At 44.6% G+C, this 23,397-nt stretch overlaps 1 protein-coding gene and 2 long non-coding RNA genes across 7 annotated transcripts in view; 1 reads left to right on the top strand and 2 right to left on the bottom strand.

Annotated features, from left to right (window-relative positions):
- TSHZ2 (teashirt zinc finger homeobox 2) overlaps positions 1–23,397 on the top strand; it is a 437,987-nt gene that overhangs the window by 152,977 nt on the left and 261,613 nt on the right. The window lies entirely within an intron of this gene.
- LOC142876847 (uncharacterized) lies at positions 5,830–21,586 on the bottom strand. 2 transcript variants are annotated; one of them, XR_012923671.1, is made up of 4 exons: positions 21,535–21,586; positions 19,981–20,070; positions 7,582–7,838; positions 5,830–5,912 (listed from the first exon to the last, which is right to left on the bottom strand). It is a non-coding gene; the product is annotated as an uncharacterized LOC142876847 (long non-coding RNA). The 2 variants fall into 2 exon arrangements; XR_012923670.1 differs by lacking the exons at positions 5,830–5,912; positions 7,582–7,838 and adding an exon at positions 17,618–17,706.
- On the bottom strand, positions 13,904–16,897 carry LOC142876848 (uncharacterized). Its single transcript, XR_012923672.1, has 3 exons — positions 16,839–16,897; positions 14,131–14,241; positions 13,904–13,990 (listed from the first exon to the last, which is right to left on the bottom strand). It is a non-coding gene; the product is annotated as an uncharacterized LOC142876848 (long non-coding RNA).

The following is a 23,397-nucleotide window of genomic DNA, read 5'->3' as shown; positions in this document are numbered from 1 at the left end:
ACATGTTTGTTTATGTATAGTTCTATGTGTGTTCAATGCCTCAAGGAAAACTAATAAAAATCAACTGAACACCTTTCCATTCCAGTAAATCCTATCACATTGCTAAATGTAGCGCTGGGAAAATGATCCTAAATCCGTAGTCTCAGTGGTATCAAAAGCCAGGGATCTTCTTTGTTCTTGATGTATGTTTATCGACATTCCTGACACTAACTGTGGGGCATGTTCAGGACCAAAAGGTTTGTTTCGCCTAACCCTTTGACTGATGGAACAAATAGATTTGAACAATCTGTCCTTGTAGGATCCTTTATAAGAATGTTGTCCTTGCATTCTTTGATAGTTTTTTTTCTTAAAAAAAATTAGGCCACATGTTTCATGGACAAGACCTTGATACTATCTAGAGGCACAGATACCAGTGAAAGAACTTTGAAAAATTAAAGGCATTCTACTCATCCTAGTCTCTGAAAAGTTAAAAGCATTTTCTTGCCTATAAAATGGGTGTGACTCACCAGGCCAGCGCACGAGTGAACTCTGCGAGATAACCTATAAAGCAGTGCTCTGGAAACCCTGGAACATTCTAACAGTGAAGACACTGTGCTCCATCTTCATCTCTATGAGGAAAATGGAGCAAACTGTCATATTTTCTTTAAAAACTGTCTACAGGAAGTATTCTGTTTAGACCAGCCAACTATTGTTAGCAAACTATCTTATGAAACTAAGGTTTTATAACAAAGAAAACAAAATATATGTTTTCCTGACACTGCAGAATTTTTAGAGTTCATTTAACCTGGAGCATTCCAGACCTCAATAAAGATTTTCTGGTGATTTGACACTTTTTGTCTCTGCTTATAATCTGAAATAAAGGAGCTGGACATTTGGAAAGGGAAGAATTTATATATATCTCAGAGTTTTTATTAATGACTTGTCTGTGTCTTCTGGATGAGATTAGTCCTCTACATGTTACCCAGCAAACTTGCTTTTCTCACTTAATATGCCACGAGCGCCCTTCCAATTCTGCAGTTCCGTGACTATGTCCCCAGCCCTGTGTCTTTGCACCTACGTACCTACACATGATTTTACATAAAGACGATCATATTACATTTGCTGCTTTTATATTTCAGTTATTCATCCTCTCCCTCTCTTTATGCTGACTTTCTGACTCTTGGCCTTACGCCACACTCACCGCACGCTCCCTGGCCCACGCCTGTTTCCCTCCAGTCTACAACCTGCAGAGAACTCCTCTTGCTTCACACCTTGCTCATATAGTTTGTGATATTTATTACTCTTTTTTTGTTCTCTCTAGGTCCACCCCCCAATACACACACACACACACACACACACACACACACACAGGAGTTATAGCACTACTTTTTAATTTTTTTGTCTATAGGTGTGAACATGACATGCATCTTCCAAGAATGAAGACTTCCAGTGTGTGTTTGGTTGCTTTTTATTATATTCTTAAAAGTTGTCATGTGGTAAAGCTGACATTTTCTTGTGGTGCACAATTCCGTGAGCTTTAATCAGTGGATAGGTTTGTGTTATGACTACAACAATCAGGACTCTGAACAGATTTATCACTCCAGAAAATTCCCTCCTGCTTCCTTCTGTAGCCACATCCTCCTTCCAACCCTCCTCCCTGTCAACGGTTGCTTTGTTGATTTCTTCTGCATTGCTATACTTTTGTCTTTTGGCTAACATATATGTTATATAATAGAACCCTACAGTAATTAGCGTCCTGGGGCCGGCTTCCTTCTTGTAGCGTGATGCCTCTGTGATCTCAAGCTTGTCGCTTGTCACTTGTCCATTGCCCCTTCGCATTGCTGGGGATTGTTCTGCTGTGTGGATACACCAAGTTTGTGGATCGGTTCTCCCCAGACTTTGTAAGGGTCCTGGTTAAGCATGCTTGTTTTAGTATTATCCCATTTCTAGGACTTCAGTTTTTAGGTGGGGTATTAGTCCGTTTTTCTGTTGCATGTAACAGAATGCCTAAAACTTGGAAATTTATAAAGAAAAGGAATTTATTTCTGACAGTTCCGGAGGCTGAGAAGCCCAAGGTCAAGGGGGTGCCTCTGGTGAGGGCCTTCTTGCTGGGTGGGGGGGGGGTTGTCTCTCTGCAGAGTCCTGACATGGTGCAGGGCATCACATGGGGGTGGGGGGAGTGAGCACGTGAACACACTAGCTCATACCTCTCTTCTTATAAAGCGCCAGTGCCACTCCCACGGCAACCCATTAATTCATTAACCCTTCACTGCATGAATGAATTCCTTCTTTCAAGAGGGCAGAGCCCTCCGGATTCAATCACCTCTTGAAGGCCCCACGTCTCAACACTGCCACATTGTGTCAACATGAGTTTTGGAGGGGACATTCAACCCTTAGCAGGTAGAGTGTGTATATTAGTGCATACACTTACCAAATTAAAATATTGAGAAAACCAAGGTATGGGAGAGCCAGTCGTTCTGGGAACTTAAAATTAATTTGAACCTGAACTGCTGATAGACTACTAGAAATAATAACACCTCCTTTCACCCTGTATCGGTGACCCCCCCATATGTGAGGCCTTGCATTGGTGACCCCCCCATATGTGAGGCCTTGCATTGGTGACCCCCCCATATGTGAGGCCTTGCGTTGAACACTTGATGGCCAATATCTCATTAACTCTCCTAAAACCCTCCTGTGGGCATTCTTGTCTCTGAAGAGGAACCTGAACCTGCTCTTCAGGTAACACCCAAAGTAGTTGGACCTGCTCTGGTCCCCAAAGCCATAGTCTATTCAATCCTCCTCCCAAATGCTAGAATCTTCCAGCAGCAGAGTGTGCTTCTCTTGGCTTTAGTTAGACTTTCAAGTCTCTTTTCACTCAGTAGTTTGGATAAACTTGATATTATAGTTTCCTTTCATTCCTTTAAGTGATGCAAATTGCTTTACCCAAAGAGAGGCATCACATTCCACCATTACTGAAAAAAAGCTGAGAAAGAAGGAAGGGGAAAAGGATGTTTGCAATTTTTTTCCCTCTCGTTTTTTTTTTTCTTTCTACTTCGTTAAAATGACTATTAGGATTTTCTTTCCTTTCTTTCTTTTAAGTGGAAATACTCAGATCTTACATACAGAAGCCAAAGAGGAATGTGCTGGTCAGTTAGCTATTGAAATTGGTTAATACAGTCTAGATTATTCACAGGGTGGGGAGAGGGGTGTGCCCCCCCCCCATTTCCCCACCACCGTATGTATGGGGATGGGGCTTGGAGTTCTGAAAAATTAAAATACATGTAATGAACCAATTACCTACTTCATTTTCCCACTGTAGTTATGTCCTGGTTTGCCTTTGTCGTTGGTAATAACACTTCTATAGCTAAAATCAAAGAATTAGATTTACAAAACACTAGGAAATCTGCTAGCAGAAATTTTTCTCCCATTAGCCATGTAGCATCTACAGCTGGGCAGACAGATGGTTACATAGTTGTGTTTCTTCCCCCCACCCCCATCCTAAACACTGTGTATCGAGTAAACAGTTTTCCCCTGGAAGCATCTTGCTAGCTCTGTCACCAAGAAGTCAGTTCCTGGAGCTTATATAACTGTGTTTTATGCATTGTAGAGCCTGTGATTCTAGCTCTCTGTGAAAGGCTCTGATATAAATGGAATCACTTTGTAAATGGCTGTCAGGAACTGCCCCTACATTAAGGAGCCACGTCTAGCCCGTCACAATTGCCATCATCCCTCCTTCCCCCCTCTAATCTGCCACCGAGTCCTGTTTGGTCTTCCTCTGAAATGGCTCTCAAATGGGTCCCTGGCTGTCTTCATCCCCATGGCTGCTGCTTCATGCTGGTCCTTGTCACCTTCCTGATGTATTAATATCATCACTCCTCGCTTCTGTCTGTGCATCTGGCCCCTCTAATCCACTCTTATTGGCAACAGGAGTATCTTTGTAAAGATCATGTATTTCCTAAAATGCTACAGATCCCAGGACTCCAAACAATAGTTCCAGAAGTGTAGGGATTTCAGATGATTTGGGAGAATATACAAATGAGTGCTTGTTATTTGAATGTTTATGTATTTATTGATAGTTATCTTTTTAAAATAAATGTTATAAAGCACATTTTTTAAATGATCTGCTTAAGAAACAAATCCCTAAGTGAGTAGCTAGCTATGGCAGAAATTGTGAGGGTGGTATGCAAATGACTGCTGTTTAGTAATAGCAGCGGAGATACAAAGTCCAGATTCCTTAGCCCATCCTTAAAGAAAGGTTCCTCCAAAATAGCAAATATCTCCCTTAATGCCTGCCTATTGCTCCTGCCCGCCACCTTTTCTTCAACAAGAACATTCCTTTCACTTACAGTCACATTAAAGTCTTTGCAGCTTTCCCAGCATACAACCTACTCTCCTGTTTGTGCACTTTCTTCACTCCCCCCCAACATGTTGTTCCCTATATCTGGATTGTGTTTTTATACCTGGTGAACTTCTATACATCCTTCAATGCCCAGTTTACATGTGCCAGTCTCTGTGAACCCTTCTCCAAGTCCCTCAGATAGAATCCACCACACCTCTTCCTCTTAGTCTCTGCTGGTAACTTTCAACATTTGATGTTCTGGCTGTTTGAGTAGGTGTCTCCTTCAACTCCAAACTCTACTGAACCCCATGGGGCTGTGCCTAAATCTCTGTGTTTCCTTTGACCAGCAGTGGGCATGGTGCACAGAAAATCACTCCAGCACATGTGTGCTGAACGAATGAGGAAATGAACAGCTGAGTAAATCAAGGCAGATTCTTTCCTCAATGGGAGGGTGTCTCTAGGACTATAAGGTCTCCCACACAACTCACCCAACAAAAGAAATTAATTGGGACACGCCACCCTCCCTGCTAAGTGGTGCTGAGAAAGTTGTTCTGATAGTGTTTCTCAAGCTACTTAACTGCAAACTATCTTTTCTTCTGTAAATTACTGGGAGGCATTTACCCTTAGCAAATGGAGCCACCTCAGCAGAGATGCCTTCTCGTAACACTGAGACTTACCATAACTGCTTGCTCTCTTCCTCTCCTCCCCATGAGACTCGCTTACCATGGCATGGTGGATTCTAAGGCTCTTTTGTCAATTGCAATGCCACCAGCCAGCACAGGGCCTGGCTTACGGTAGGTACTTGGCATTTCTTGAATAAATGGCATCTGAGCATGTAGTCCATCTATTTGGCCATGAGACTATCTCAGCTTTTCCTGCAGAGAGAGGCTGTGCAAGGTGAGGTGGGAAACCTTCCAGGGCAAGACCTTTCAAAGCAAGGGCCTTTCTTTGGACAAGTATTGGAGCTCTGTTTACTCCGCCGTGCTGGGAAGTTGCCTGAATTCCCACTGTCCACCCAACGCAAATCAATCTAGTTCTGCGCAACTGGCCAACATCCTGCTTTCAACTGATAGTGATCAAGAGTTTAGTCTTTAGTGTCAGGTACAGGGCTCCACAGAGTGGCTGGAACATGGTGAGGCTTCAACAGTGCTATTATGATTTCTGATGGTTTATCATTGTGTTCACATTCCTAATGACAACAAATGCCACCTGCAAAACTTGGTCCCCTTTTTTCTAGTTCCTTTTATAATTTTATGTCCAGTCCTTAATCCATTTCACTGTTTATTGGGATCCACATTAAACCATATCCATCGGTGGCTATAGGTGGCCTCACAAGCTTTTTCGCATGTTTATCAGCATTTAGTCATTTTAGTGCTCTTGCTACAGAAGTTCTCTCATCTCATCCTCTTCATCGTCACTCAAGCATGTACTTTTTATTTGGCAATTCTTTGACCTCGCTGGATCTCAGGGGTCCTAGTCATTCATTCATTGATTCAGTAAATATTTACTGAGTGTCTGACCTACGCCACTAGGACAGACAGGTGCTGTCCTAGGCCCGGGGTCCAGTATTGAACAAGACAAAACAGCTCTTGCCCTCAGAGTTCAATCAAGTGGGGAGACAAAGAGAAGAAAAAAAGGAATAACACATACATAAATATACATATATATACTACATTAATATAACATGGTGATATAATACATTAATATAATAATATATTTAGAAGCTAGAGTGGCAGTCGTGTAGGCCTTGACCTCAGTGGCAGAGTCAGTGGCTTCCTGGTTGAATTCCCGGTTCCAGCCACCGCAGCTACGTTCCCTGGGCTACATTCCCAACCAGATCTGTTTTATCTCATGACCCAGACAAGCTTCCCATTGACCTTTGCACTCATCCGCTCTAATCACCCCTCAGGCTTCTCCGACCTTCTGCTGTCAGAGGCTTTGATCTGTGTATCCCCCGGGCAGAGAGAGAGAGCTGTGGGGGCAAAGCTTGCTGGGAAGACACAGTCCAGGGAAGGAGTGAATTGGGGGAGGCTATTGGACAGCAGCACCCCCCCCAGAATCTTTCCCAAGCTTCCTCTTTTGCCACCTCGAATTGTCAATAACAAAGCCTTATCTCTCTGCATGTCAAACGCATGCTTTAGCCAAAGAGAAATTTCTAGAGATTTCCCCCTTGCAGGGTGCAAACGTTATTTAGCACGGTGTCTTAGATGAAGTAGGTGGTCTGGGACTATTTGTTAAGTGTCTGGGACCACTGGAAGCTAACCATCAAGGGGGTTCTGGGAACTCAATTCCATTGGGGGCAAGGGTGCAGTGAGCCTCTGGGTACCTGTGCTGTCCCTCAGTGGGGAGGGAGACCCGCAGCCCTGAGCAGACAGCGGAGTGAGCTGCAAGGAGCCAGGCCAGGCCAGCAGCCAGCCTCCCAGAGTCACCTGATTCTGCATGGCCTTTGCAGACCGGGGAAGGTTGGGAGCCCATGGCATCATTAGTCTCCTTCCGTCACTTCCTCATTAGTTCTTAGATAGTGTTTTAATGACAGCTTGAGAGGCTCCGCATCCTGGCCTCCTCCTATTTATGAACCCCACCGTGTTAATGTGCACTTAATGAGAAATTCTTGTCTTGCTTGTAAATCCTGTAGCCGGCATTCAATTTATTGACAGATGTTTGCTTGGATCTCTTTAAAATTACTTCATAAATCTTCCGGGATAAAAGGCCTCAAGTTTGGTTATTAAGACAGGGCCTTGTTGACAGTTTCATATTTAACTATTTAGAACTCGACCGCCTGGGGCTGTAGTGGGGTGTCCCACCGAGGGGCACAGGGCCTGGGCACCGTTGGCCGCATGTCCTGCACCTGTCGGGAGCCTCCCTGGCGAGGCGTGTCCCCTGTCCCCTGTAATCCCTGCAGTTAACTTCTGGGTGACCTCGCTGTGCGTGGTGGCACTTGTTCATTTAGCGTATCGGCGCGTCCGCGTGACGAAGCGTTTCTGCTGATGGGTCCGAGGGCCGGGCACGCCGCCACCACCCTGCCCGCACCTCCAGGGAGGCGTGTGCACGGGACCCAGCGCTGCGGCGGCCACCGGGCACCGGGGAAGCCAGCAGGCCTCGCCTGCATCTCTGGGCAGGAAATAGGTGGATGTTGGGGGGGGGGGGGGGTAGGAGGGGTCCTGCTGGGAAGTTTTAAAACCACACTCGCCTTCTGTGGCCATGGGCTGTTCAGGACCCTCCTGAATCAATAATTTTCCTGTTGCCAGCGACAGGAAACTCACCTGGAAACGGCTTAAGGAAAAAGAAACAGGAGAGGGAAGGGACATGCCACTGGGATGTGCAGGGGTGGCTGCCCCCAGGCCTGGCGGGGCCCACGCCGAGGGATAAGATAACTTTGTTTCACTCTCTTTCTAGAACCTTCTTTCCTCTGCATTAGCTTCAATCTCTGATCCCTGTCCTGGCGTCATCGACAGCTCCACAGCCCTTCCAGGTTCAGAGCGAGGAGAACAGACCACCCATGTTGTTTCTCTTCCAAATGCTCAGGAGGAAAAAAAAAAAAAAAGTTAATTAAATCTCACTGGTCCTGATCAGGTCACATGGCCACCCTTCAGCCAATCACTGGTCAGAGGTAGGCTGTGCTCTGATTGGAGAGGTCTGAGTCACATGAGGAGCAGCAATGAAAGCTCGGGGTTAAGGCTCAGGGAGGGGACGGTCTCTAGAGGAAGAGTGGGTTTGTTACCTAGAGAAGGGGAACCAGAGCCAGGCAGCATTCAAACAACTGTTCAAGTGTTCTGGTCAAGTTTAAAACAACATCCTGCCTTGTCTGATTCTTTCATTTCACTCTGGAAAGTTGTTACACATTGGCAGCCTCTGCGCTGAGCCAGGCAGGGTTGTGACCTACTCAGTTGGAAAATGCATTGAAAAGATTAAAGTTTCAGAAAAACCCTTGAGAGGCCAGGCCATTGAGAAGTCCTCCAAACCCACCCACAAACCAGTATTAGGATGAAAAAAAAAACAATGCCCCACTTAATAACTCTCACAAATCAGTCCACTGCATGTTAGATGATAATGAGCATTTGGGCCAAAAATAGAGTGGTTTTTTTGCTTACTTGCCCGGTGTCTTGTCACATTGCATTGCTTGAACTGTGTCAGATCTCATTGAGTAACTTTGCTGAATCCATGCTGATGTGACCCACTACTTTGCAACACTTAAGACAAGTGTTTGGGGGCTTTTACCCTCAATCCAATTTTTTGTATAAGTGCTGTTTACCAGATGAGGCATATGCGAATACTATTAGAATTGAAAACACATCTACCATTTAAGCCAGAATTTATTAGGGGGCCTGTGGGAAGGGAGGCACTAGAAACATTTACTCATAGCCCCTAAAGTCTTCCACAGGAGGCTGACTTCTGGCCTCTCAAGGGTTTTTCTGACTTCTTTGCCTCAAAATCTTCCATGTTTACTAAATTCTGATATTCACAGTTTCCTATGTGGAAACTTCTGAAAAGTTTAGGGCATCCTTATGGCTGAGGACTGGAAAGTAAACTTGGCCTTGGTTTTTCATTGGATCAATTTCCCATGCCTCTGGGAAACACATTCTTCAAAGTAATAATTTTAACAATCTTGATCTAGAGTTGCCTTGTGAGAATAACACCTAGCACTTATGTAATACCTGCTATCTGCCAGTTGCTGTTTGAGTACTGTATATTTTAACCCCTTTAATCCCTACAACAGTCCTGTGAGTTAGGCATTATCATTGTTCCGTTATGCCAGTGAGGAAACTGAGGCACAGAGCCATTAAGTAACTTGCCTGACAAACCATAATATCCATGGAATTGAGATTTGAACCCACACAGTCTGACTCCTGAGCTGTCCTCCAGGTATTGTGCTGTCTTGCCCATAGTGTGAGGTGATATGGATGAACACATTGACTCAAGATTTTTGGTACTAAATGGTATTACATGCATTACAATGTACGAGAGATGAATCAAATATATGTAATGTACTAATAGTATATATTACAGACGTATTAAATATATATAGATAACCTGATATGTATTTTAAAAACTTTCTCTTCAAAGAATTGAGTCAAGATGTAATAATTCACTCAGGCAGTAGTGGTCTCAGAAAGAAGGCGAGAGAGGAAACAATGGCAGTATGAAATTTTGTTAAAACAATACGGTGAAGCTGGGGTAAATGTAATTTCACACAAATGCATCCAACTAAAATTGGGAAAAAATTCAGACTTGAGCATCCTGATGGATGAAGCACAGGGGAGCAGGTAAAGAGTTAGGACGTTTGCACTGTCCCCAAGTTCAGGCAGCCCAAGGCCTCCTGTCTCTCAAGTCAAGCCAGAGAGGAATTTCTCCCACGGCTCCTCATGTTAGGACACCGTGGAAGCCAAGGCTGGTGAGGAGAGCTGCACTTTCTTTTTAAGAAATGCAGTCAGGAGGAGGACCGGGACCCAAGAGGAATCCCATGCATGGTGCCAAAATGGCCTGGCATCTCTCTTTTCTTGGGCAAGATACTTAAGGTCTCTGTAGTCATCTCCTTAACTATACACATATGCCATCTTCATTTGCATCCTTCCCTCAGAATGAGGCCCTGAAACAAGAATTTGAGTACAGATACTTCATTTGGTTGTGGATCCTGGGAAACACCAGTTGGGGAGTGCGGACATACGACAGGAAAGGAAGGATTTAGTGAGGAGTGCGTAATCCAGCGTGTCAGCACTGCGGGCAGCGAGACTCCACTGTGCTGGGGAACCCTAGGAGGAAGGCTGGAACATGGACCTCTCAGAGTCATCTCAATAAGGGGTAAGGATGCTGGGGTAGTCTTCTACTAAATCTCCATCTGCCATTGCCTGGGGCTTCTTCCAGGGGCAGTATTCTCTAGCTTTTCTAGCTTGTCCCATGTGAGAGCCAGACATGCTCCCACAGCTGGACAGTTACCTTCAGCCAGAGAAGCACAGGTGTTTCCAGGAAGCATGCTTGGAAGGGAGAGGTACATGCCTGAAAGACATGCACAGGGCATCATCAAATTCTAGCATGCGCAATCGTAGCCCCTGCCTCCTAGAGCAGTTGTAAGGAATGAAAGAAGTAATATGTAGAAAGCACTTGGAGTACTATCTGGTGTAAGCAAAAACTTCAAAACCGGGGAAAAACATATTGGCTCGCAATACTAAAAAGTCTAGGAGACAATCTTGAGGCTTCAGGAAAAGGTGGATCCAGGCGCTTAAACTTATAGGGCTAGACAAGAGCGTGGCGGGAAGGAGAATAGCCTGTGCTAAGGGGTTCAGGGATTAAGGAATACAAATAAATTTTTAGAGTTTGAGGATTGTTACATGGTGAAGATCATGTCGTCTCTGCGTTCCATTGTAAATCTACCATGTTGAGCAGAACCATTCCCAGATACTCAAAGTGAACTCGCTGGTGAATGCAGCAGCAAGGGGGTGTGTGGAATGAGTGAACACAGTCTGGCATCGTGCAGCTAACACCGCCAGCTGTGTGATGGACAGTTTCATTTCTCTGCAGACTGTTTTGGCATTGTGTAGACAGAGCCTAAATTGGGGCCCGCACCTCCCACTAATCATGCTCTGAGAGAGAGAATGCGGAGTTATTGAGCTCCCCAACCAGCACTTTGGCGCACACGCTATCTAACGCTATCAAGAGATGAAGGAGGCCTTTGAAATGAGCTTTCGAGAGTGAGTAATGACCTTCAGGATGTGGTGCAGGATTGTCTTTTGAAACTGGTATATCTTGATGGATGATTGAAAAGCTGCTGTCTTTGGTATAGTTTTCGCGGTTTTATATTTGGGGATGTGTAATAAATAAATGTGTAATTGCCCTCAACATGATGCAAGACCAGGAGGTGAGGATGAGACAGAAAAGTCCTATAACAGCATAAAATTTTATTAGGATCCCCATTGGTAGGCAAGGCAGTGTTGTGTGAACAAAGAATGGTCTGTCTGAAGTTGACCAAGATAGAAACCACTGCTCTAAAGAACAATTTCCACCAGCTGGTTTGTAGGGAGGTAGAAGGGCGGGGGGATGAAGGATTGGTATTCTCATTTTTAGGATAGCACCCATATTGATAACGGGAACAACCACTTGAATTGTGCACCTTACAATTCTGAATATTAAACAGTTGGTGGTTATAAGGCATTTAAGGTTCTTTTTCCAATTGATGGCTGTAGCTACATTTCAGTGGCTTCTAATTCTTAATGTATTGAGATCTTTTCTTCTTCCATTTTTGTGCTAAGGTTGGTTTTGTGCCCAGTGTATTAATTACATGCTTTTTTTTTAATCCCTTGTGATCACAGCTCAGCTCATTTCATAGTTTTTTGTCTTCTCGTGTTATTCCCATTATGGGCTTTATACATAGATAAATCTATCTGTGTTTTCAAAATTAACTTTGATCTCTTTTGGTGAGAGTTGATGGGGGCCAGCCCTAGATATTATACCTGGTGCCTAGACTGGACTCAATTTTCTTTTCATCCCATTGTTTTATTGGGTGGTCAAAGAATATTTTCAATATTGTTCTATAAACTCAACTTTGAAGATTTGTATGTTAACAATCTTGTGCTATCATCTACGGAGAAGGCACAGAAATGAGAGCTTGATTTTAGTCTTACCTTTTTCCATCCAATCTGGAACCTTAAATGTTCACAAAGGTTTAATAATATTGTTTAATAAATAATAACATAATACTTTTCAAAGCTTTAATAATATCATTTCATAATGTCCTTAGAAAAGAGATTTTTGATTGTTGGTTGCCATCTCCCACTGGTATTCATGTGACTTGTCTGAAATTAAGATTTCTTTTTGTTTGTTTTAAACCTGCTGTGGCCTCTCAACATTCATTTCAGTCACATCTGTGCACAGGACATGCACAAAATAAATGGTGGCTCTATGTCTTATAACAAGGTTTCCGCTGCTGTTGTTACACAGCTTAAAACAGAGGAATTTGCAGAAGCCTACTCAATACAAATGTCTCTTCTGGAAAGTCCCTAAATTCCTATAGCTAATATTTTTTTTTTTACATCATACTATTTAGGGTTTAATTACCAACTTCAGTTCATCCCATGAGTGCTGCTTTACTTTGGCGGTTTGATTTCAAACACATAGAACAGCGGTTCTCAACTGGGGTGCCTTTGTTTCCCGGGGGCATTTGGCCTCGTCTGGAGGATACATTTTACGAAAATGACTGGGCCAGGGCTGCCGATGGCATCTAGTGGGTATAGGCCAGGGCTGCTGCCACGCAGCCTACAGTGCACAGGACACTGCCCACCGCAGAGGATGGTCCAGCTCCCAAAAGCAATCGTGCCGGGGCTGAGAAATCCTGCCTAAGAAGAATTTAACTATCGAGTTCTTCATTTCCTATTTCGAGTATAGTAGAGACCCGACACCCAGTAGGTGCTCAGATTCAGTGTGATCACGTGGCTGAGTTTGGTTTTTAAATCAGGGCCCCCAAGTGATTCTAAGTACAGTGGTTTTGATAGAATGAAAATACATGTTTTTTTTTTAAATTCAATATGTATAGATGGTGGTGGCGGAGGTGGGGGTGGGGAGGGGTGATACAAAATAGAAAACAAAATAGAGATAAAGAAAAGGAAGTCACATCCTGTTCTTTGCCGGGATTGCTGTCAACACGAAAGGCAGGGCTGTTAATCTTTGGGGGACAGTCTCCTGTGGAGGGGTTCCTTGGGGAGCATTGGGAATTTTACTGCTTTTCATTGGGGGCAGCGTAAAACGGGGTAATTGAGGCTTGACAAACAAATCTCAGGTTGGACTCACTTCTTTCCAAGGCTCCAGAAGGAAAATAGAATTCTCACGGAGCAGAGATCAACCTTTTCCTTCATACATCACCGGAGTAGGTGAGAATTTGGCTAATATCCAGAACGCTTGCAAAGAAATAAACAATGCCCGAGCAATCTGTAGCTTCTTCCATGCCAGCTTCTCCATAGATACATATTTCTCCTTGTGTTGATCTCATGCTTGTTTTTTATCCCCTACGTGAAAACTTTTCCAGTCTCTCTCTTTCTCTCTCTCTCTGTTAGGCGAGGCCTTGGGAGCAGGATCCTGACAATGCCCTGGTCAGCTCTTTTAGGGTTTTTTCTTTTTTTTTTTTTTTAAAGTTGATTTCCTGTTCTGGTGAGCCATACATCACTGACATCCCGGTCTGTGCCGCTTGTCTGTGACAGAATGACAGGTGTCATTTATCACTGGGGCTTGCGGAAGCTGTGGGAAAAGGGATTGAATTTTTTTTTTTTTTTTCTGGAAGGCCTCGGTGCCTACGAGCTGCCACATCATGAGAAAGGGGGCTTTCCAAAGGGAGCGGCGTGTCGCGTCGTGTTGTGTGACTGCGCTTGCTGTCAGTGGTGGCCTCCGGGAAGGGGAGCACATCGAAAGGGAGCGAGGGAAGGAGAAGGGGGACACGGAGGAGGAGTTTCTGCCAGGGGCATTCGAAGTTCTCTCAGGACTCTGTTGGGCTCCTTGCCCGTGTGGGCTTGCTAAGTGGGTCCTCCGGTGACTGCCGCACAGCTCGTGGTGCCAGTGAGGAAACCGAAACAGGAAACCTCTTTAATGGCACTTCTTCTGGTCACATATCATACAGGGCACAGAGACAGACTTGGCTCTGCGCAGGGCACGCCTTGCGGTCCAATCAGGGCAGGGCTGAGGCAGGAAAACCTATTTTAGCAAAAGCAGAGGGGCCCAGTAAATCATGAGGCAAAACTGAGACCTTCTGGCAGGCTCCTTCTCCAAAGAGACATTTATGGCATCCCGTTTGCATAAGCACACTTGGAAAATGCCCGGGAATGTCTCCCTACCGCTTCTGTCCCCTTGCCACGAAGCCCGCCACCAAGTGGGATCTCCAGGGATCGGAGAGTAGAGTCTGCTTGTCATTTCTTGGCAATGAGAGGTGATCTTTCTTCCACCTCCTGTGCTATTAAAGCAGTAAAAACAAGTTAACACTTCTGCAGCCCTATGTGCTGGGCACCGTACTAAGTGTTTTGCTTAGCTACCTCGCTGTATATAAGTAATCTTCATAGCAGTCCTAGGAGATGGCCGTCTCTATATTGGAGATGGTGTCCTTGAGGCCCAGAGAGGTTAAGTAACTGGCCCAAGGTCACGCACTTCTTGGCAAAGATGGGATTCAAATCCCAGGTAGTTGGGTTCTGGAGTCTACACACTTAGTCTCCGCTTGGGAGGGGGGAGGGCGTATGTAGTGAGGAGTCCAGCTGAGTTTCATAACCTCTGGATTGCAAATCTGGCCATGTTGATTTAGGAAATTAGCAGTTGAGCGATGACCCAAAGCAGAGGTCAGCGCACTACGGTCAGTGGGTCAAATCCAACCCGTAACCTGTTTGGGTATAGCACTGAGAATGTCTGCAAACTCTTTATAAAAAAATCTGTTTGTCCTTTTGTTATAGAAGTACCTGCATATATTCTGAAGTTCGCCTCTTGCCCTCCAGAGCCTAAAATCTTTACTAGCTGGTTCTTCACAGGAAGAGTTTGCTGGCTTCTGACCCGAGGTCAAATCAGCTACAGAAAGAGAAAGGAAAAAAGAAAAGGAAAGAAAGAAAGAGAGAGCAGAAGAGAGAGAGAGAGAGGGAGGGAGGAAGGAAGCAAGGAAGGGAGGGAGGGAGGGAGGAAGGGAGGGAGGGAAGGAGGGAAAAAGAGAGGAAGGGAGGGAGGAGGGAGGAAGGGGGGAGGGAGGGAGGGAGGGAGGGAAGGAGGGAAAAAGAGGAAGGGAGGGAGGAGGGAGGAAGGAGGGAGGGAGGGAGCAGGAAGGAAGAGGAAGAGAAGATTGAGAAAAGAAGAAGAAAAGGAGACCTCTTCTGAAAGCAGATAAGAAAGCTAGCACCCTCGTGCATGGGGTCTCAGGCCAGCAGACATGCTGCAAGGGGCTGGCTTCGGTATACTTAGGTGGAAAGGCCGTCATTTCAAAATAAGTTTTCTTTGACTGCTTTTCCACAAAGCCTGCTGCTTGGAAACACAAATTAGCTATCAGATAATCTAGTTAATTGACAAGTGACTTAACTAATTACCCTAACATGCTTATTAAATGTTACCTTTCCCATTCTCAACACTTGTGAGAGCATTGTGTATTTAAGGCCTTATCATACCACTCTCTCTCAGAGGGTGCCTGGGGTGTGCTTTTTCTGTCATTATCTCTCTCCCTCTGTGGTTAGAGTCATAAGAGATAAAAAAAAAAAAATTTAGGGGCCGGGTGCATAACGAGCCCATCCGTATTCAGCGACGATGTCCTGTTGTACTGGCGCCTGTTCACTCAGATGGATCAAGAACGGACGAAGTAAGGAAATAATGCATATTGTCAAGCCTCGCCTAATGGGTGGGACAAAAGCTGAGGGAAAACCCAATTTGACTTTTGACTAGTCTGTCTTAGCTGGGAGGGCTGGTGTCTATATTTAAACAAGTCCACAAATCCCTCAACCAAAACTCTTTGGGGCAGATATGTTTTGAAATTCAGGGTTTTTCAGAGTTTAGGAAGAAAGTATGGTACATACTATGTATTAGGTAACACTCCCAGGTAGGTGGGGAATAGCATTCTGTGCTTAATAATAGGAATATTTCTGTATTGAAACATTAATAGTGCTAAATGAATTTTTTTTAATTTTAAAGTATATGACATAAGTTTAAGTGATTTTCTGATATATGAATTATGAAAAATAATTTTTAAAACTTTTGGTATTCAGAGCTTTCAGGATTTTTGGAATTGGATATAAGGGATGGTAGCCCAGTGCAAATGTTAGTACAATCTCATGGCTTTGTCTACAGCCTTCGGGTTAATTTTAAATTTTCTTTTTGGCCATAATTGATACATATGGACACAGCTGGTGAGGTTATTCTTCAGAATAATGTGAGATGAAGCATGATATATATTGATATATATAAAACAATATATGAATATATTTTATTATGAAATTAATGCTTTCGTAAAATACCAGGCAATATAAGGAGGTTGAAACTCAATACAAAGATTCTTTTCTGTTTAGAATTGAATTAGAGGGCAGGGATGCTCTAAAATGTGAGACGTCATCTGGTCCAAGGTCGTAAACTCCAGTTTCTGCTGGGACCATGCAGCTACCGTGCACCAAGACCCTGAGATACTCATTTTTCATGATGCATCCTCTGGTCTTTATTGTGCCATGGTTTGTTTCGCATAATTTTTTTTTTTTTTTTACTTTCTGGACAGTACATAAAAATTACATTGGAAGCAACTTAGATTCAATTCGCTATAGTCACAGAGGTGAGCCAGAGGACTCATGGTGACCTGGGGGGCTCACATCCCATCTGCAGGGGGTTCACTGGAGCTAACCTCAACCCTGACCCTAAACCCTAACCCAGACCCTCACACTAACCTTAACCTTAACTGAACGGCTCTTGTGTTGTTGCATAGAAACACAGATCCAGGGGTGGCTGATCTGATCTTTTGAGAAAACCTAGAAATTCAGCTTTGCAGTCTCACAATATTTAAATGTTGACAATTAAACTATGAATATCATATACTAACCCTAGGCAGGCCAAACAAGACAGGTCAGGTATCCAGGTTGGATCTGGCCCACCAATGCCTAGAAAGATTTAATGAGTTGATTTTCCGAGATCACTCTGGTAAAAGATATCATTTCTGACATCTATAGTTTTGATTTTTGTCTGATTATCTGGAATGGGAGCTGAAATGGTTAAAAAAATATGCAAGCCCAGAAACTCTGGAAGCTCACAGGGAAGAGGGAGGAGTGGGAGAGATATTCAAGTAAACAGATGTTTACAACCTAGTATAATAATGCACATAATGACATTTATGATGCCACTAGGGACTGTGAGGACCTGGAGAAGAATGACTTACCCCAGCCCTGGGCAGGCAGGAAAGCACGCTCAGAGAAGGTGTTCCAACCCTGAGAGAGGAATGAGTAGAGGATGGTGTGGGAGAGGGTTTGCTAGGAATGTTTCAGGGAAGGGAACAGCATGTACAGGGGACTAGAATAGATCATTCCTCACAAGGCTTTTTAAAAAAATATTTCCCATAACACAATCGGGACATATTGTGCAACTTTATGAAACCCAAATCCAGTTGACTTAGTAGGGAGTTGATCAGAGAGGAAAGAATTTCTGCTGTGACCATAGCCCTTGACACATCCTACAGCACTGCAGCGAGGCCAGGATTGAATGACACCAGTATGGGACTCTATCAGAGCTCAGAGAGCAAGACTGGTCCTGCAGCCTCGCCACAGGAGACAGTGAGCTAGACAATGCTGGGAAAGGGGTTCTTGTCCCCAAGCATCTCCTCCAACAGCTGCACATGATACCTTCTTCCTCTCCTGCTTGGTTAAGGTCTTAGATGACCACGTCGAATTGTATATCGGGCTGTTAGGGTTCTCGGCCTGCAAGCAAGACCAATTGGCTTGGTAACTTTAACAAAAAGGAAATTCTTTGGGGAGTTACCAATAACTCACAGAATGGATGGGGAGGGAGGAGGACCAAGCCTGGAGATGGGTCAGAGTCGAAACAGACACTTGGTCTACAAAGTAGAAACCATAACCCAGTCTGTTTGGGTGCTGCCACTGGACTAAATGAAGTGTCCCCCAAATGTCTTCATTTTCTTATGCAAATTTCATGGAAAGAGTACCCAATTTGCAAATTTCATGGAAAGAGTACCCAATTTTCTCAACTGGAACAGTTAGCTTTTGTTGAATAAAAAAAACAATCCCAGAACTCAGTAGCTTAAGACAAAGACCACTTATTCAGTTCACTCTCCTGCAGGTCATTTAGGCTAGGCTCAGCTGACAGTTGGCTGGTCTTGCCTGGTGGTAGATTAGATATTTCAGCTCTGTCCTCCAGGGTCTCTCCTCCTCCAACAGGCTAGCCTAGGCACATTCTCGTGGGAGTGGGAGGGTTTTAAGAGCAAAACCCCAGAAAGCCTCTTGGTCTAGTTTCAGAACTCCACTGAGGTCACTTCTATTGCATTCCACTGGACAAAGCCAGCCCGGACTTAAGCAATGGAGAAATAAATGCCATCTTATAATGGATGGCACTTCACAGTCACATGGCAAAGTGTGTATATACAAATGGGGCCAATTTACCATCAATCAACCACACCAGTTAGGGTCCCAAGCCTGCTCCTGGGTTGGAGAACAGGGGACTTGAATAAGAGTCTTACCAGACTATATCTAATGGGGAATGAGCAGTTCTCCAAAAGGAAATTTCAATTTTGTTAGGAAAGGAGAATGATCTAAGTCTGTGGTCCGCAGTTGCATACTGGTACCAGTCTGTGGCCTGTTAGGAACCAGGCTGTACCACATCACTGCCTGAGCTCTGCCTCCCCCTGCCCCCACAACCACCCCCATCCCATGTAAAAATTGTCTTTCATGAAACCAGTCCCTGGTGCCAAAAAGATCGGGACCACTGATTGAAGTAATCAAAAAAGAAAAAGAAAACAATTTTAAAGAAGTAAACCATAGCTCATAGCTCACAGGAACCTTCAACTCCTGGGCTCAAGTGATCCTCCTGCCTCAGCCTCCCCAGTAGCTGGGACTACAGGTGCACACCACCATGCCTGGCTAATTTTTCTATTTTTCTCTGGCTGGTTTCGAATTCTGAGCCTCAAGTGATCATCACTAAGTGTTAGGATTACAGGCATGAGCCTCCGCGCCTCACAGGATTCTTGATTCAAATATCAATTTCAGAAGTATATGCTGTAGTTCATCAATACATTGCTTTCCAGCCCTCACTGACAGCTCCTGTCTCTGAACTCTGAATGCACTGAAATCCAGAGGTCATTATGACAGCTGGGATTGGGTCACTCCATGTGGGAAGCTGCACAAATCCGTTCACATCTTTCAACCTCAATTTTTTCATCTGCAGAGCAAGTATAGCTGTATAAAATGCCTACCACCTAGATGCAAGTTGGGAAAAAAATGTAGATAATATTTGTGAGAATTTTGTTTCCTGTAAGACAGGTGTTTGAACACGTATTGATTTTGGGGGGTTTTGTCAGTGACCACATACAGGTTAATCTCTTTTCTGGCAAATATTTACCAAGAGCTTCCATGAGGACAGCTCTGGGAGGCCACCTGTGATTCTGATTTGGAATTGGGCCCTCGCTGTGGTCCATTTGGATGATTAGTGATGTGAAGGGTTATCTCATCAGTTGATTGACCAGGTGGGAAACACTTGACCTGGTCCGCTGGGCGACGGTGGAGGAGTTTAGCAAGAGGGCAGTTGGAAGGTGGGAGTGGTATTTAAGAACCCAACAAGGGCTACTGCAGTGAACTGAGACTGGTGTCAGACGGGACCCTTTGGTACAGGGATGGAGGATTCGTGGCACCCTGCTTGAAAGGAGCCAGCAGAACATGCACACCCACCTCCACCCCTCCCCCTGCCCATCTTCTTTGGACAAACCCACGAGGAAGATGGAGGACACAGGACCCCGCCGAGGGGCTGGGAGGCCAGCCTCCCAGGGCACAGGTCACAGAAGGAGGGTACAGAATTCATATGCAGGGCAAGCAAAAGATACCCAGGACAAATCTTTGAAGACTGAGGGAAAATGAAATGGACAGTATCTCCCCACAATGGGAAGTCCTCACTTTGAAAATGACTTCACTTATTTAGGGATGGGGCCCAGGAAAAACTGCAAAGGGCTTTAAAACCCTACTTACCAGGGAGTTTGGTACATTTCATGAGATGGGTTAGCTGGTCGGATCTGAATGTTGGGTTAGATGCTCCACTGGCCTCATGAAGACGTGATCCTTTGGTTAATGAGAAAACATTCAATCTCAGGCTGAGTCACAAACTTGTAGTCTACAAAAAAAATACTGCCCCCAGATGGGTTTCCATTATTTTTAAAAAATTTAATTAGTTAACTAATTTTAATTAAATATTTGAGGTTTTATTATATGGCTTTACATGCCTGGATTCTCTTCAAAATTTAGGAACCTGGCCCCGTAAGTCCCATTTTCTCCTAGGAACAAGGGCTTAAGCTAAGAGTGTCTGCACACTCCAGCTTGCCACAGTCCTCACCATTCTCTGTTGCCTCACGTTGGCAGACCCACGTATCCTTTACCACTTTTGTTGTTCTTGCACTCTAAATTTTATGGTGCTCATGCTTCTCCCCACCCATATCTCTATCAACAATGGGCCAAAAGAGCTGATTCAAGAGGGTCATTGTGCTTTAGGCAAAATTGAAGAAAATGTGTATTTCTGTGGAAGGAAAGAATCTTCCTATACTTATAGATGCAAAACTCCAATGTCTGCATGGAAAGATTAAAACCAGGCTCCTTCTGTTGTCCTACAGTCCTGGCTCACGTAGGTGCTTACATTTCAGCCACGCTTTCCAAAAGCAAAGCACTTTTATGTGCATCACCTCACTTAGACCTCATAATAACATTGTGAAACACACAGAGCTAAGCTTATTGTCCTTTAATTGATGACAAAGCTCAGACAAGTTCCATGATTTTCCCAAGGTTACCCAGCAAGTGTCGTGACTGAAACCCAGGTCTCATGATGAAGTGCAAAGTCCTATGATTCAGTGATGATTGAGCCTCGTATAGCCTGGGAAGAAAGGAATTGCTGAGGTTTGGTCAGGCGTGGTGGCTCATGCCTATAAAACCATCACTTTGGGAGGCTGAGGGGAGGAGGATCACTTGAGGCTGGGAGTTTGAGATCAGCCTGAGCACCATAGCAAGACGATAACTCTACAAAAAAAATAGAAAAATTAGCCAGGTGTGTTGGTACGCCCTGTAGTCCCAGCTACTCAGGAGGCTGAGGCGGGAGGTTCAAGTGAGTCCAAGAGTTTGAGGTTGCAGTGAGCTATGATAATGCCACTAGCATGGGCAACAGAGTGAGACCCCATCTCAAAAAAATAATGAATTGCTGAAGTTTATCCTACATTTCTGGATAAAAAGACCAACTGCGGTGATATTCACACTGTGCAGAATTAATACTTTTTCCTTAATTTTTTTTTTTTTTTTTTTTTTTGCCTACTCCATTTCCCCAATAGGTTGTGTTCTAAAGGTAGTCAAAGATTATAGGATAACATTTCTTAGGCAGGGGAAGATAAAGACCCAAGTGTCATCTCTACCTCCAGGAACAAATATCACCTTTTGACGTCTAGCCACCTAGGGGAAGTTAAGCAAGAAGATACAAAGGCATCCCAAAGCTTTATCAAGCAGAGGAACATTAGACCTTTCAGTTGCCGGTTGCCGTCTGATTACCTGTAACTCCCAGCGTCACATGCGAGCGCTACTGCGCATGTGTGAAAACTGCGCGGGGCGGGGCTTCCGTGCGTGCCCTTTGCAACTGCTCCTGACGTCTGCCGTTACTCAGCAGCGCTCAGAACACCCACAATCCCACCCTCCATAAGCAAAGGAGCTAAAAGGAAGCTAACTTACCTGTTTACGTTTGAAATCCATTAATTCTAGGAACAATTGTTTTTTAATTTTTAATTTTACTTTTTTAGAGCTTCGACTCTTGTGGGTGTAAGACACTCTGTGTAAGGATTCTTTTATCAGTGTCATGAAAAGAATTACTTTCTTTTGCAGTTTCCTGGACCTCTGTGGATCCCTTTCACGAAGGCTCTGTTGAATAAGCCTGTTCTACTCTCCAACATTGCGTTGTTATTTTTAAAGAAATCATCCTTATCATGAATATTTCTCCTGTGCTATAGAAGTACTAGATGAGTGTTGATTGGCTTATACCCAAACTAGTATCATATATGATAACGCATGTCAACGTATTTATTCTGTCTTTGGTGATGAGTCTGTTTGCTTCTGCTTTTAGAGGGATAGAGAGAGAGAAGAGTAGACAATCCCCCAGGGGGGTCTGCATACATTCATTTACCCAACTCACATATATTAAACAACTACATCATGTTTCCTAGGCATTCAGTTTGTAGCAATGAAGAATAGCAAAGGTTCTTGCCCTCCAGTAGTTTCTATTCTAAGGAGAAAGGACGAAGTCACAGCCCTAAAGAAATGAACATCAGGCAGTGGACACCGTGGTAAAGAGAGAAACTGAGGAACTCTCGATTGGAGGACTGTGAATTGCAACTACTTTGCCTGGGGCAGTCGGTGATCAGGGAAGATGTTGTTTGAGGAGGTGATGTTTGAGCGAAACTTTGAATAAAGGGAGGGAATGAGCTATGTGATGACTACAGGGAACATCGTCCCAGGTGGCGGGAATAGCAAAAGCCAAGGCCCCGAAGTCAAGGTGGGCAGTGGGGCCTCAGACACAGCAAGGAGACCGGGGTGGCTGGAGCGGACAGAGAAAGGTGCATGTGGGCGAGGTCCCCAGAGGCCAGCCTGGGCAGAGCCTGTGGGACTTGGCAAAGAATTTGGATGTCATTCGAAGGTTGATGGATGCTACTAGAAGGCTTGGGGCAGGACAGTAGCATCATCTGACTTACCTGCGGGAAGGTTGACAGAGTTCTGGTGTGCGGACCATGGGGAAGGGCAGGGTGGAAGCAGGCAGGCGGGTCAGGGCTGTGATTGTGGGTGAATTTTTGAACTTTGAGCCAACCGATGGGAGAACAGGACACTGAGGAGGACATCATTAACAACGTATCTTTTAAAGGAGATGATCTAAATGTGCCCAGAAAGTGGTTCCTGTTTTACTCTGTCAACATCCATGTCCCAAGACCCTGCCCGTCAGTGTGTCGGGCCGGGGGAATCTCTAGCTGTAGCAACGTCCTGGCCCCCAAAGAGCCCCCACTGCTGAAGGGACAAGCTCTGTACCTCCATCGTCACGCACCTGTTCCAGGCCACCATGGCTGCGCTCCGGGGTTTCTTGCAGTGGCTTCTCACGTGATCTCCCCGACACGGGTCTTCCCGCTCCAACCCACTCTGCACTTAAGAGCCAGAACAATCTTTCTTTAAACCTCAAATTGCTCTTTATCTTGACTCTCTCTTTTCTTTGAATACGTTTATTTTTAGAGGAAACTATATATCACAACCACAAAGGGAAAATTAGCACGACTGACTGTGGGTAGCAAGTAAACATAAAACCAAGTATGATGGATGCAAAACAAGGTTTTTGAATCCTGGCTTGTTTAGCTGACAGCCTCTTATCTTCACAACCAC

Source organism: Microcebus murinus, chromosome 16 (genome assembly GCF_040939455.1).
Source record: "Microcebus murinus isolate Inina chromosome 16, M.murinus_Inina_mat1.0, whole genome shotgun sequence".
Taxonomy (NCBI): domain Eukaryota; kingdom Metazoa; phylum Chordata; class Mammalia; order Primates; family Cheirogaleidae; genus Microcebus; species Microcebus murinus.
This window is presented reverse-complemented; position numbering and strand designations above follow the sequence as displayed.